Source organism: Stegodyphus dumicola, chromosome 1, assembly GCF_044657685.1.
Source record: "Stegodyphus dumicola isolate Sdum_Otavi_A_Nest chromosome 1, ASM4465768v1".
Classification (NCBI taxonomy): domain Eukaryota; kingdom Metazoa; phylum Arthropoda; class Arachnida; order Araneae; family Eresidae; genus Stegodyphus; species Stegodyphus dumicola.
Genome location: NC_140768.1, coordinates 143,667,223 through 143,680,279, shown reverse-complemented (window position 1 = coordinate 143,680,279; position 13,057 = coordinate 143,667,223). Strand labels below are relative to the sequence as shown.

Genomic DNA, 13,057 nt, shown 5'->3' with positions numbered 1-13,057 from the left:
AGTCTTTAAAGGTATAGCTGATAGTAGCTTGGTTGATCCTCCTTCTTGTACGGGCTCGCCCTTCAGTGCTTTCCTCTGGAAGCTTCCGTTTTTCACCACTACGGCCACCCTTGAACATCTTCCTTCTGTCCTCTGCTTGTGGTCTTGGCCGTTTGAAGGCAGCTGGTCTTGGTGGAACCGGGAAACTTCTGTCGTGATCCTGCTTGGACCTCGTTGTTGGCCGTTCAAATTTTTCTTCTACTTTTTCCTCCGCCACTGATGGCCCTTCCGCAGTTCGGCGACTTTTGCTGCGGAGAGTTCTGTCGGATGAGTCAATCTTCCGTTTCACAGCCGGGTTATAGTTGCCGTCCTTTCTCCCGGTCCTTTCCACATACGTCGTCCTTCTCCCTTCTTCATTCTGGGGATGTTCGTGAACTCTGTTTTCTGGACGGTGGAACGGCTTCTTTTTCTTTTTACCTTCAGTTTTTCCGCGGGGCAATTTTCTTTTCACTTGCTTCTGTCTCTCATTGGCTTGCCCTTGTACTTGTCGTTTTCCCACCTCTGGAACTTGTACCTGCGGTGTCTGCCGTACCGGATCCTGCAAAAGATCTGAAAAGATTTTCATTTTATTACGATCGAAGTAGGATTTAATTTGATCCATATTTGCGGAACAGGTTTCACCATTTCTTGCCTTTAACACTACAAAAGCGTGAGTTATTTTTTCTATAACATATGGTCCTTCAAAGCGTGGAAAAAATTTGGCAGTTTTATCTTCTGGTGCTGAAGAAAGTGAATGCTTAATTTTTAAAACTTCATCCCCTACTTTATAAGTTACTCCCCGTCGTTTCAGATCATAGTATAACTTCTGTTTTCTTTGTGCTACTTCCGTATTCTTTTTTGCTTCTTTTATTAGTTTTTCTATATCACCCATTTTAAATTCTGGGGCTCTTTGTTGCACATAAAATAGTTTATCTAACGGTGTTATAACCTTTATGCCTAGAAATAACTCAGCAGGAGTTTTGCCCGTTGTATCATGTTTTGCGGTCCTAAGGGCGAAAGCAAATTCATTGACATAGTTATCCCAGCTTTTATGAAAATTTTTAACATAACTACGGATAATTTTCACTATATTTCTGTTGACCCGTTCCGCTATATTTGATTGCGGCCGATACGGGACCATTTTTAAATGACGTATGGCCAGTTTTTGACACATGTCTTCAAATATATTACTTACAAATTGAGGACCATTATCCGATATAACTTTTAGGGGTGCCCCGTATTTTAAAATATATTTATTTAAAATAGAATCAGTAACTAATTTCGCGGAGGCTCGTTTTAAGGGAACAATTTCGGTCCATTTACAAAATGATCAACCATAACAAGGAGATAGCGATTTTTATTTAACTGACTTTTTGGGAAAGGGCCCAATAAATCGATGCCGATTATTTCATTTGGAAATTCGGATTTAATACTATTTAGAAACCCGGCCGGGCGGAAATTAATATAATTAACGGCTTGACATGTTGGGCAGGACTGGACATACGCCCTTGTTAACTTTTGCAGTTCAGGAAAGTAGACTGCCTCGCGTACGCGTTGGATAGTTTTTCAAATACCAGCATGAGAAGCTAAAGGGCTGTCATGGAGCTCTTGCAGGATATTTAATCTAAGACTAGCTGGGATAACAGGTCGAAATTCGTTGTTGGAATTCGTAGTTTTTGTGTAGAATAATAGACCATCTATTAGTTCGTAATGGGCCGCCCTATTTCTTATCGCCACAATATCTTGGTGGCTAAAATTTTCAGGATCCTTCAAATACTCATAAATAATTCCAAACTCAGGATTCTTACCCAGGTCGGTTATTACAGTTTCTCGGGAATTTATTGTACACGCTGTCAGCATTTCAACTTTTACGGTATTACCCTGTTCGTCTAATTTAATTCGTGATAGGGCATCTGCTACGATATTTTCCTTTCCGTGGGTATGCTTGATTACCAGATTATATTCTTGCAGCTTGAGTGCCCATCTTATTAACCTTGGGGATAAATTTTTCCCTGAGTACAATCTAGTTACCGCCGCATGATCAGAATATACTGTTATTGGCGCCTTTCCAAAATAGACTCGGAACTTTTGCACTGCTAACAGAACTGCAAGTGCCTCTCTCTCGGTCGCGGAATAGTTTCTTTGTGTTTGATTTAAAGTTCGGCTAAAAAATGCCACGGGCTGCTGATTTTGCGAAAGTACCGCTCCTACCGCATAATCCGAAGCATCCGCTGAAATTTCTAAATTTTCATCCTTTTCAGGAAATTTCAACACAGGGGCTTGCGTTAATGCTTGTTTTAATTTTTCGAAAGCACTATTGGCTTCGGCAGTCCACGAGAATCTTGCCTTTTTCCTTTTTAATTTTAACAATGGCTCAGCGATAGCCGCAAAATCTTTTATAAAGGACCTATAATATGAACAAAGTCCTAGAAAAGAAGAGAGCTTCTTTGCCGTGTTTGGAGTCGGATACTTTTGTACAGCGATTATTTTTGATTCATCTGTCTCGATCCCTTTTTGCGATATTTTGTAACCTAAATATTTTAATTCAGGGGCTGCAAATTTGCACTTTTCGACATTAACTTTTAGACCGGCCTCATTTAATAAAGAAAACACCTGTCTTAAATCCTGTATATGTTGGTCGAGATTACCACTAGTAATAATGATATCATCTAAATAGATAAATGTGGACTTTCCAAGAACAGGTCTTAACATTATGCCCATGCATCGCCGAAATGTTGCTGGGGCGCCTGAAAGGCCAAACGGCATTCGCAAAAATGCATAAGTGCCAGACTTGGTTATAAAAGCAGTCTTAGGCACGTCCTCAGGCCTGACCCCTATTTGAAAATAACCATTCGTTAAGTCTAAAGTCGTCATAAATTTGGTTGATTTTATGTTCCTTAAAATTTCTTCTATGATCGGTAACGGATATACCGGATATTTCGTTATGGAATTTAATTTACGGTAATCAATAGCGAATCTCCACCTTTTTGGATGCTCCAAAGGATAATCATTATTTTTCTTACATAAAACCACCGGACTAGCATAACTACTTGAGATAGGCGTTATGATCTTTTTACGTAGCATATCGGTAATATGCCATTCTATAATTTTTTCCTTATTCTTATCATACCGGTATGGTTTTTGACGAACCGGCAATGCATCTCCGGTGTCATAGCTATTGAACTGTCGACGTTCGCCGGCTGTTTTTGAATGCTCGGGTTTCCTTGCCCACTGATTCGCTTTTTCTCCGTAGCCATGTGCTTGAGTTTGCTGTAGTCTTGGCGTACCATATTGGTTTCGCTGTTGATATTGGCGTCTTCTTTCGACGTCCGCCGTTCTTCTACTTTCAAACTGCATTGCTAGCTCAAATAACTTTTCCAGTGTAGTCGGATTTCGTAATTCAATAAAGTCTTGCACTTGGAGTAGTAACCTCGGCAAAATCACTTGAATTATTTCAGGATACGGACGGTTTCCATACAAGAGCTTGAAAACGTGAATTTTTCTTAAAATAAAGCTCGAGAGGTTCTCCATTCTTTGTTGATATATACTGAAAAGTTCTGTTTCTAATTTCGCACGATCCCTTACAACAGGGAAGGCTTTTAGTAGGGCAGTCTTGAAATTTTCGTAAGTATAGGTGGGACTTCCTGCTTGACCCAAGAGACTTCTGCCGATACATTTGAACCAGTTAAGCGCTTGGCCCCTCAAAGCACTGGTAGCTAAGGTAACTTTTTGAAACTGGTGCACGGGGTAGAGCATGAAGTGGTCATCCAATTTTTCCAAAAAACTGGTTACCTGTGAGTTTCCATTAAACGTTGCTTCTGGTTTCATCGAAGCGCGCATGGTCTGGACGATGTACCCAAATCCTTCCAGGGCGGCAGCTGGCAATTCTGGATTCTGAGCCGTTTCTGCAGGCAGCACAGGTTCTTCCTGAAACTCGGCCATGGTTATTCTTCGTCGGGCGCCACTATCAGGTTCCATGTTTCTTCTTACCTTCTTCGGAAACATACAATGACCTGACTAGAACAGAGAGCTTACTAAAGCTATGTTCACTAATTGTAGTAAGTAGACAGGATACAGACGAAGGGTATACAAAACCCTTTATTTTTCTTTATATACAATGACTTCCGTACTTCGGAATACAATGACCCTCCACTCGGGGTCTAACGTAAAAGATATCAAAATAAAACTAAACTCTAATTTAACTTTAGAATAAGATTGGCCTTATAATAACAGGAAGCGTATGTAGCACAGAGACTGTGAACACTACAATACGTTTAATTTATCAAGAGGATTAAAACCTCTGGCCTGGAAGGCAAATAGCAACTGCGTAACTTCTAAGGTAAGCGGCCTGCTTCGAACTCACTGCTTCCTCTCTTCTGCTTGGCAAAAAGGCCACACTTAAATACTTGGCGTTCGCCAGACAACTTTGCATAAACTCCTTCACGCTTATAATTCTGGCCGGAAGTAGAAAATAAGAAGTGATAGTAAAGATTTAAAATAAAATAAACGTTAGTAAAACTTAAGTTCCTTACAACCTTACCCCAGGGAATACTCCCAAAATTGGGTATTATGACATTTATTGTAGTGACAGGGTACGGAACAGAAATTCACAGGGCAGAAATCCCTGTGGTGGCACTTGTATCTATGTGAAGCGTTCGTTAAAGCACCACATGATACCGTCCCCTGATTAAAATTTTTTGGAAGCGACAATCATCAAAATTTTCCTTCAAAATTCCTCCCCGCTGACAATAGTCTCAGCTTATCTACCTCCACTGTCTACAGCACGTGGAAGGCCAGCTTTTCCTGTCAGTGATTTTGATAAACTTCTGAATATTTCAAATCACCTAATAATTGCTGGTGATCTAAATTCACGCCATACCGCATGGTTTTGTTCTAATAGGAACAGGTATGGTATTAGTCTAAATTCATGGTGCCAGAGCAACCATGTACAGATCATAGCTCCTACCCTCCCGACTTTTTACCCTGTTAGAGGGTCCCCTGCAGTTCTTGATCTGGCTGCCTTTTATAATATATTTTTTCGGCATGAGATAAAAGTGATTCAGGAATTGAACTCTGATCACTACCCCGTTTTGATAACCCTAGATATTCAAAATCGATACTCAAAATTAGAGGAGCAAGTCTCAACAAATTGGGACGACTTTAGATTTATTTTGGAAAAAACTTCAATCCCTCCCATCAAAATTTCCAGCAATTCGGACTTTGACAGGCATATCAAAAGTCTGGAGTCTTTTCTGAAAGAAGCGAGAGCTGCGGCTTCAAAACCACGCAAACATCCAGGTGCTAGGCTCCCACCTGAGACTAAATTCAAAATTAAGCAGCGAAATTACTTGCGAAGAATTTGGCAAAGGTCACGAGATCCCAATATCCGTGCCCAATTTCGCAAGATACAGAACAAGATAAGGACCGAAACCCGCTTATTAAAACAAGCGGAGTGGAAAACATTCATTGAGTCCCTAACGACTGAAGACAAATCGATTTGGCGCGCAGCCGCCCGATTACGCAAACATAAAACACACATTCCGCCCCTTCAAACGGCCGATGGCGCACAGATGGCCTACACTGACTCAGAAAAGGCGAATGTCATAGCTGACAGCCTTGCAACTCAATTCACAACAAACCACGACTCCTACTGTAACCGCCCGGTTACACAGGGGCGCATACAAGCACGGGTTAAAGATTTTTTAACACAACCTACCACATCTGAACTCAGGCCGACGGACCCTTCTGAAGTCATGGTTTTCATAGACAAACTGAAACCTGACAAGGCACCTGGCATAGATTCTATTTCGAATCGCATGATCAAAAACTTCCCCCTATGTTTATCGTATGGATCACGGTACTCATAAATTTAATGCTCAGAAGAAGCTATTTCCCCGACTGCTGGAAAATTGCAGCAGTCGTCCCCATTCCAAAACCGGGACAAAATTTAAACCTGCCCGTCAATTACAGACCCATCAGTCTGTTATCTTCTCTCTCTAAGATCTATGAATTTGTCTTACTTAATCGCCTGAATGAATTCTGTCGGGATCAAAATTTACGAATCCCGGAACAATTCGGCTTCCGACCTAAACACTCCACAGTACACCAGTTACCCCGTGTAGTGGAATTCATTCATGAAGGCTTTCGTAAGCGAGAGAAAACTGGAATTGTCTATCTAGACGTTGCCAAAGCCTTTGACAGGACTTGGCATGACGGGATTATTTACAAGCTCATGCGGCTTGGTTTTTCGGCTCATCTTGTAAGGATCATAAGTTTTACTAACGTTTATTTTATTTTAAATCTTTACTATCACTTCTTATTTTCTACTTCCGGCCAGAATTATAAGCGTGAAGGAGTTTATGCAAAGTTGTCTGGCGAACGCCAAGTATTTAAGTGGGGCCTTTTTGCCAAGCAGAAGAGAGGAAGCCGTGAGTTCGAAGCAGGCCGCTTACCTTAGAAGTCACGCAGTTGCTACTTTGCCTTCCAGGCCAGAGGTTTTAATCCTCTTGATAAATTAAACGTATTGTAGTGTTCACAGTCTCTGTGCTACATACGCTTTCTGTTATTATAAGGCCAATCTTATTCTAAAGTTAAATTAGAGTTTAGTTTTATTTTGATATCTTTTAAGTTAGACCCCGAGTGGAGGGTCATTGTATTCCGAAGTACGGAAGTCATTGTATATAAAGAAAAAAAATAAAGGGTTTTGTATACCCTTCGTCTGTATCCTGTCTACTTACTACAATTAGTGAACATAGCTTTAGTAAGCTCTCTGTTCTAGTCAGGTCATTGTATGTTTCCGAAGAAGGTTAGAAGAAACATTGAACCTGATAGTGGCGCCCGACGAAGAATAACCATGGCCGAGTTTCAAGAAGAACCTGTGCTGCCTGCAGAAACAGCTCAGAATCCAGAAATGCCAGCTGCCGCCCTGGAAGGATTTGGGTATATTGTCCAGACCATGCGCGCTTCGATGAAACCAGAAGCAACGTTTAATGGAAACTCACAGGTAACCAGTTTTTTGGAAAAATTGGATGACCACTTCATGCTCTACCCCGTGCACGAGTTTCAAAAAGTTACCTTAGCTACCAGCGCTTTGAGGGGCCAAGCGCTTAACTGGTTCAAATGTATCGGCAGAAGTCTCTTGGGTCAAGCAGGAAGTCCCACCTATAGCTACGAAAATTTCAAGACTGCCCTACTAAAAGCCTTCCCTGTTGTAAGGGATCGTGCGAAATTAGAAACAGAACTTTTCAGTATATATCAACAAAGAATGGAAAACCTCTCCAGGTTTATTTTAAGAAAAATTCACGTTTTCAAGCTCTTGTATGGAAACCGTCCGGATCCTGAAATAATTCAAGTGATTTTGCCGAGGTTACTACCCCAAGTGCAAGACTTTATTGAATTGAGAAATCCGACTACACTGGAAAAATTATTTGAGCTAGCAATCCAGTTTGAAAGTAGAAGAACGGCGGACGTCGAAAGAAGACGCCAATATCAACAGCGAAACCAATTTGGTACGCCAAGACTACAGCAAACTCAAGCACATGGCTACGGAGAAAAAGCGAATCAGTGGGCAAGGAAACCCGAGCATTCAAAAACAGCCGGCGAACGTCGACAGTTCAATAGCAACCCAGGAAAAAAGTCTCAAGGCCAGTGGAGAAAGAAGGAAAGCACCGAAAGGAAAAATAATTTAAACTAAAACGGATTTCTGCTGACGAGAGGGTGCGGAAATCCGAAGGCCACGAAAACCCCTCTTCCTACAAGTTAAATACAGTAATGGTGAAAAATTTAACTCTTCCGAAGATTGAAGTCTTGGTAAATAATATCCCGGCCACCGCACTCCTGGATACCGGCGCGCAGTGTTCCTGTGTGGCAGAAGTCTTTTTTAGAAAGTATTTTCGCAAATACCGCATATATAATGCGGATAATACAACAGTATTAGCGGCGCAAGGAGAACAATGTAAGTGCGTAGGTAAAGTACCTTTGTACATCCGTATCAAGGACGAACAAGTAAAGGTGATGTTTTTTATAGTAAAGAATTTGCAAGCACACTTAATACTAGGAATACACTTTCTTTCAGACGCACAAGCTACACTGGATTTTAATGAAGCGTCTCTTAAGCTGACGATGAAACCAGTGCGTGTAGAAAAGGTTGAACCGCCAAGGGTAAATCTCGACCACCTGCCTAATGACGAGCAAGATAGAATCCGACAAGTGGTAAGTGAATTTGCTTCCTTATTTAGTGATATTCCAGGATTTACCCAGGTTACTAACCATAGTATTGACACCGGAGATGCATTGCCGGTTCGTCAAAAACCATACCGGTATGATAAGAATAAGGAAAAAATTATAGAATGGCATATTACCGATATGCTACGTAAAAAGATCGTAACGCCTATCTCAAGTAGTTATGCTAGTCCGGTGGTTTTATGTAAGAAAAATAATGATTATCCTTTGGAGCATCCAAAAAGGTGGAGATTCGCTATTGATTACCGTAAATTAAATTCCATAACGAAATATCCGGTATATCCCTTACCGATTATAGAAGAAATTTTAAGGAACATAAAATCAACCAAATTTATGACAACTTTAGACTTAACGAGTGGTTATTTTCAAATAGGGATCACGCCTGAGGACGTGCCTAAGACTGCTTTTATAACCAAGTCTGGCACTTCTGCATTTTTGCGAATGCCGTTTGGCCTTTCAGGCGCCCCAGCAACATTTCAGCGATGCATGGACATTGTGTTAAGACCTGTTCTCGGAAAGTCCACATTTATCTATTTAGACGATATCATTATTACTAGTGATAATCTAGACCAACATGTACAGGATTTAAGACAGGTGTTTTCTTTATTAAATGAGGCCGGTCTAAAAGTTAATGTCGAAAAATGCAAATTTGCAGCCCCTGAATTAAAATATTTAGGTTACAAAATATCGCAAAAAGGGATCGAGACAGATGAATCAAAAATAATCGCTGTACAAAAGTATCCGACTCCAAACACGGCAAAGAAGCTCTCTTCTTTTCTAGGACTTTGTTCATATTATAGGTCCTTTATAAAAGATTTTGCGGTTATCGCTGAGCCGTTGTTAAAATTAAAAAGGAAAAAGGCAAGATTCTCGTGGACGGCCGAAGCCAATAGTGCTTTCGAAAAATTAAAACAAGCATTAACGCAAGCCCCTGTGTTGAAATTTCCTGAAAAGGATGAAAATTTAGAAATTTCAGCGGATGCTTCGGATTATGCGGTAGGAGCGGTACTTTCGCAAAATCAGCAGCCAGTAGCATTTTTTAGCCGAACTTTAAATCAAACACAAAGAAACTATTCCGCGACCGAGAGAGAGGCACTTGCAGTTCTGTTAGCAGTGCAAAAGTTCCGAGTCTATTTTGGAAAGGCGCCGATAACAGTATATTCTGATCATGCGGCGGTAACTAGATTGTACTCTGGAAAAAATTTATCACCAAGGTTAATAAGATGGGCACTCAAGCTGCAAGAATATAATCTGGTAATCAAGCATACCCCCGGAAAGGAAAATATCGTAGCAGATGCCCTGTCACGAATTAAATTAGACGAACAGGGTAATACCGTAAAAGTTGCAATGCTGACAGCGTGTACAATAAATTCCCGAGAAACTGTAATAACCGGACTGGGTAAGAATCCTGAGTTTGGAATTATTTATGAGTATTTGAAGGATCCTGAAAATTTTAGCCACCAAGATATTGTGGCGATAAGAAATAGGGCGGCCCATTACGAACTAATAGATGGTCTATTATTCTACACAAAAACTACGAATTCCAACAACGAATTTCGACCTGTTATCCCAGCTAGTCTTAGATTAAATATCCTGCAAGAGCTCCATGACAGCCCTTTAGCTTCTCATGCTGGTATTCGAAAAACTACTCAACGCGTACGCGAGGCAGTCTACTTTCCTGAACTGCAAAAGTTAACAAGGGCGTATGTCCAGTCCTGCCCAACATGTCAAGCCGTTAATTATATTAATTTCCGCCCGGCCGGGTTTCTAAATAGTATTAAATCCGAATTTCCAAATGAAATAATCGGCATCGATTTATTGGGCCCTTTCCCAAAAAGTCAGTTAAACCAAAGTCGCTATCTCCTTGTTATAGTTGATCATTTTAGTAAATGGACCGAAATTGTTCCCTTAAAACGAGCCTCCGCGAAATTAGTTACCGATTCTATTTTAAATAAATATATTTTAAAATACGGGGCGCCCCTAAAAGTTATATCGGATAATGGTCCTCAATTTGTAAGTAATATATTTGAAGACATGTGCCAAAAACTGGGCATACGTCATTTAAAAATGGTCCCGTATCGGCCGCAATCAAATATAGCGGAACGGGTCAACAGAAATATAGTGAAAATTATCCGTAGTTATGTTAAAAATTTTCATAAAAGCTGGGATAACTATGTGAATGAATTTGCTTTCGCCCTTAGGACCGCAAAACATGATACAACGGGCAAAACTCCTGCTGAGTTATTTCTAGGCAGAAAGGTTATAACACCGTTAGATAAACTATTTTATGTGCAACAAAGAGCCCCAGAATTTAAAATGGGTGATATAGAAAAGCTAATAAAAGAAGCAAAAAAGAATACGGAAGTAGCACAAAGAAAACAAAAATTGTATTATGACTTGAAACGACGGGGAGTAACTTATAAAGTAGGGGATGAAGTACTAAAAATTAAGCATTCACTTTCTTCAGCACCAGAAGATAAAACTGCCAAATTTTTTCCACGCTTTGAAGGACCATATGTTATAGAAAAAATAACTCACGCTGTTGTAGTGTTAAAGGCAAGAAATGGTGAAACCTGTTCCGCAAATATGGATCAAATTAAATCCTACTTCGATCGTAATAAAATGAAAATCTTTTCAGATCTTTTGCAGGATCCGGTACGGCAGACACCGCAGGTACAAGTTCCAGAGGTGGGAAAACGACAAGTACAAGGGCAAGCCAATGAGAGACAGAAGCAAGTGAAAAGAAAATTGCCCCGCGGAAAAACTGAAGGTAAAAAGAAAAAGAAGCCGTTCCACCGTCCAGAAAACAGAGTTCACGAACATCCCCAGAATGAAGAAGGGAGAAGGACGACGTATGTGGAAAGGACCGGGAGAAAGGACGGCAACTATAACCCGGCTGTGAAACGGAAGATTGACTCATCCGACAGAACTCTCCGCAGCAAAAGTCGCCGAACTGCGGAAGGGCCATCAGTGGCGGAGGAAAAAGTAGAAGAAAAATTTGAACGGCCAACAACGAGGTCCAAGCAGGATCACGACAGAAGTTTCCCGGTTCCACCAAGACCAGCTGCCTTCAAACGGCCAAGACCACAAGCAGAGGACAGAAGGAAGATGTTCAAGGGTGGCCGTAGTGGTGAAAAACGGAAGCTTCCAGAGGAAAGCACTGAAGGGCGAGCCCGTACAAGAAGGAGGATCAACCAAGCTACTATCAGCTATACCTTTAAAGACTGGGCCCAGAAAAGGATGTCTGAATATTACAAAGATAAGTAAAATTTTATGTTACTTTACAAACTTAAGTTAATCTTTCATTCTTACTGCAAGTGGCAGATTTCAAGAAGTTTTACCTCATGCGAGGTCTACCTTTATCGCCAAAAGGGCGAGAAATGAGTTGTGACCGATTTTCTTATTATGTTTTTCAATTACTCGCGCGTAAAACTAAAGTTGATGTATAATAGCGTTGTGTAAAGACTTAAATATTGTAAAAAGTTATTGTATAAATTTTATTTAAAACATTCTAACAAGAAAGAAGTTTTAGTCTGAAAGACTTTTTGAAATGTAGTATTATTTCAATGTAGAAAGAATTGGCACTTGCTTTGAAAAGAATAGAAGTTAACAATGCACTACTAATGTATGTTTTCAAATGTGTAAAATTAACGGCATCTTGATATGTTCTTGTATACATGTGAACTGTTATTTTGAATGTTTAGAAATACCGTGATATGGTAAAAGTGAAAGTAATGTTAAAAATTTGTTATTCGTGTGACTGTAAAGATTAAATCATGGTGAATATGTGTTAAAGGTTGAATGATGTAGTTAGGCTCTCTGACGCTACACTTTAGAGTTAGCCACTTTCAGAATAGTACCTCAGGGTCTAGAGTTGAAATTAGGGTGTGTTAAGAGGTCTCGTATGTTGAATTTTAACACATTAGTGTTTTGATTGTAGGAGGAAGTGTTGAACACATAGACAGAAACACATTCGTGTTTGGTGTTCTTTTACAACACATGTCAGAGAGCACGGGGAGAGATAATTAAAATAGTCATGAATGAAATAAGAATGTTAAGAAAAGTATATTCGATATGTTATTTGCAATGTCATTCTGTAACATTTCATTAAACTAGTTTTCCTTCCAGATCTCTGGAAGGAACCAGAATTGAATAAAGCTCCTGTTTTGATGCAGTACAGATGAAAAAGAAAAAAGATTGTTGTATATTCCGGGAGCTGCTATTGTAACAAATTTCTTTCTTTTAAAATTTTCTAGTTTCTAGCTAAGTTATGTTTGTAAAAGGTTGGTCTCGCGTTAGTTTCTAGAGCTAAAAGTTTTCAACAAGGTCGTTTTAGACCTCAGTTTCAAACTAATTAACTCTGGCGGGAAGTATGTAAGGATCTTAAGTTTTACTAACGTTTATTTTATTTTAAATCTTTACTATCACTTCTTATTTTCTACTTCCGGCCAGAATTATAAGCGTGAAGGAGTTTATGCAAAGTTGTCTGGCGAACGCCAAGTATTTAAGTGTGGCCTTTTTGCCAAGCAGAAGAGAGGAAGCCGTGAGTTCGAAGCAGGCCGCTTACCTTAGAAGTCACGCAGTTGCTACTTTGCCTTCCAGGCCAGAGGTTTTAATCCTCTTGATAAATTAAACGTATTGTAGTGTTCACAGTCTCTGTGCTACATACGCTTTCTGTTATTATAAGGCCAATCTTATTCTAAAGTTAAATTAGAGTTTAGTTTTATTTTGATATCTTTTAAGTTAGACCCCGAGTGGAGGGTCATTGTATTCCGAAGTACGGAAGTCATTGTATATA

General features: G+C 40.0%; 1 protein-coding gene across 1 annotated transcript in view; it reads right to left on the bottom strand.

Moving 5' to 3' along the window:
• Window positions 1-13,057, bottom strand: part of LOC118203465 (ATP synthase subunit b, mitochondrial-like) — an 80,752-nt gene that overhangs the window by 60,118 nt on the left and 7,577 nt on the right. The gene's annotated exons all lie outside the window — the stretch shown is intronic.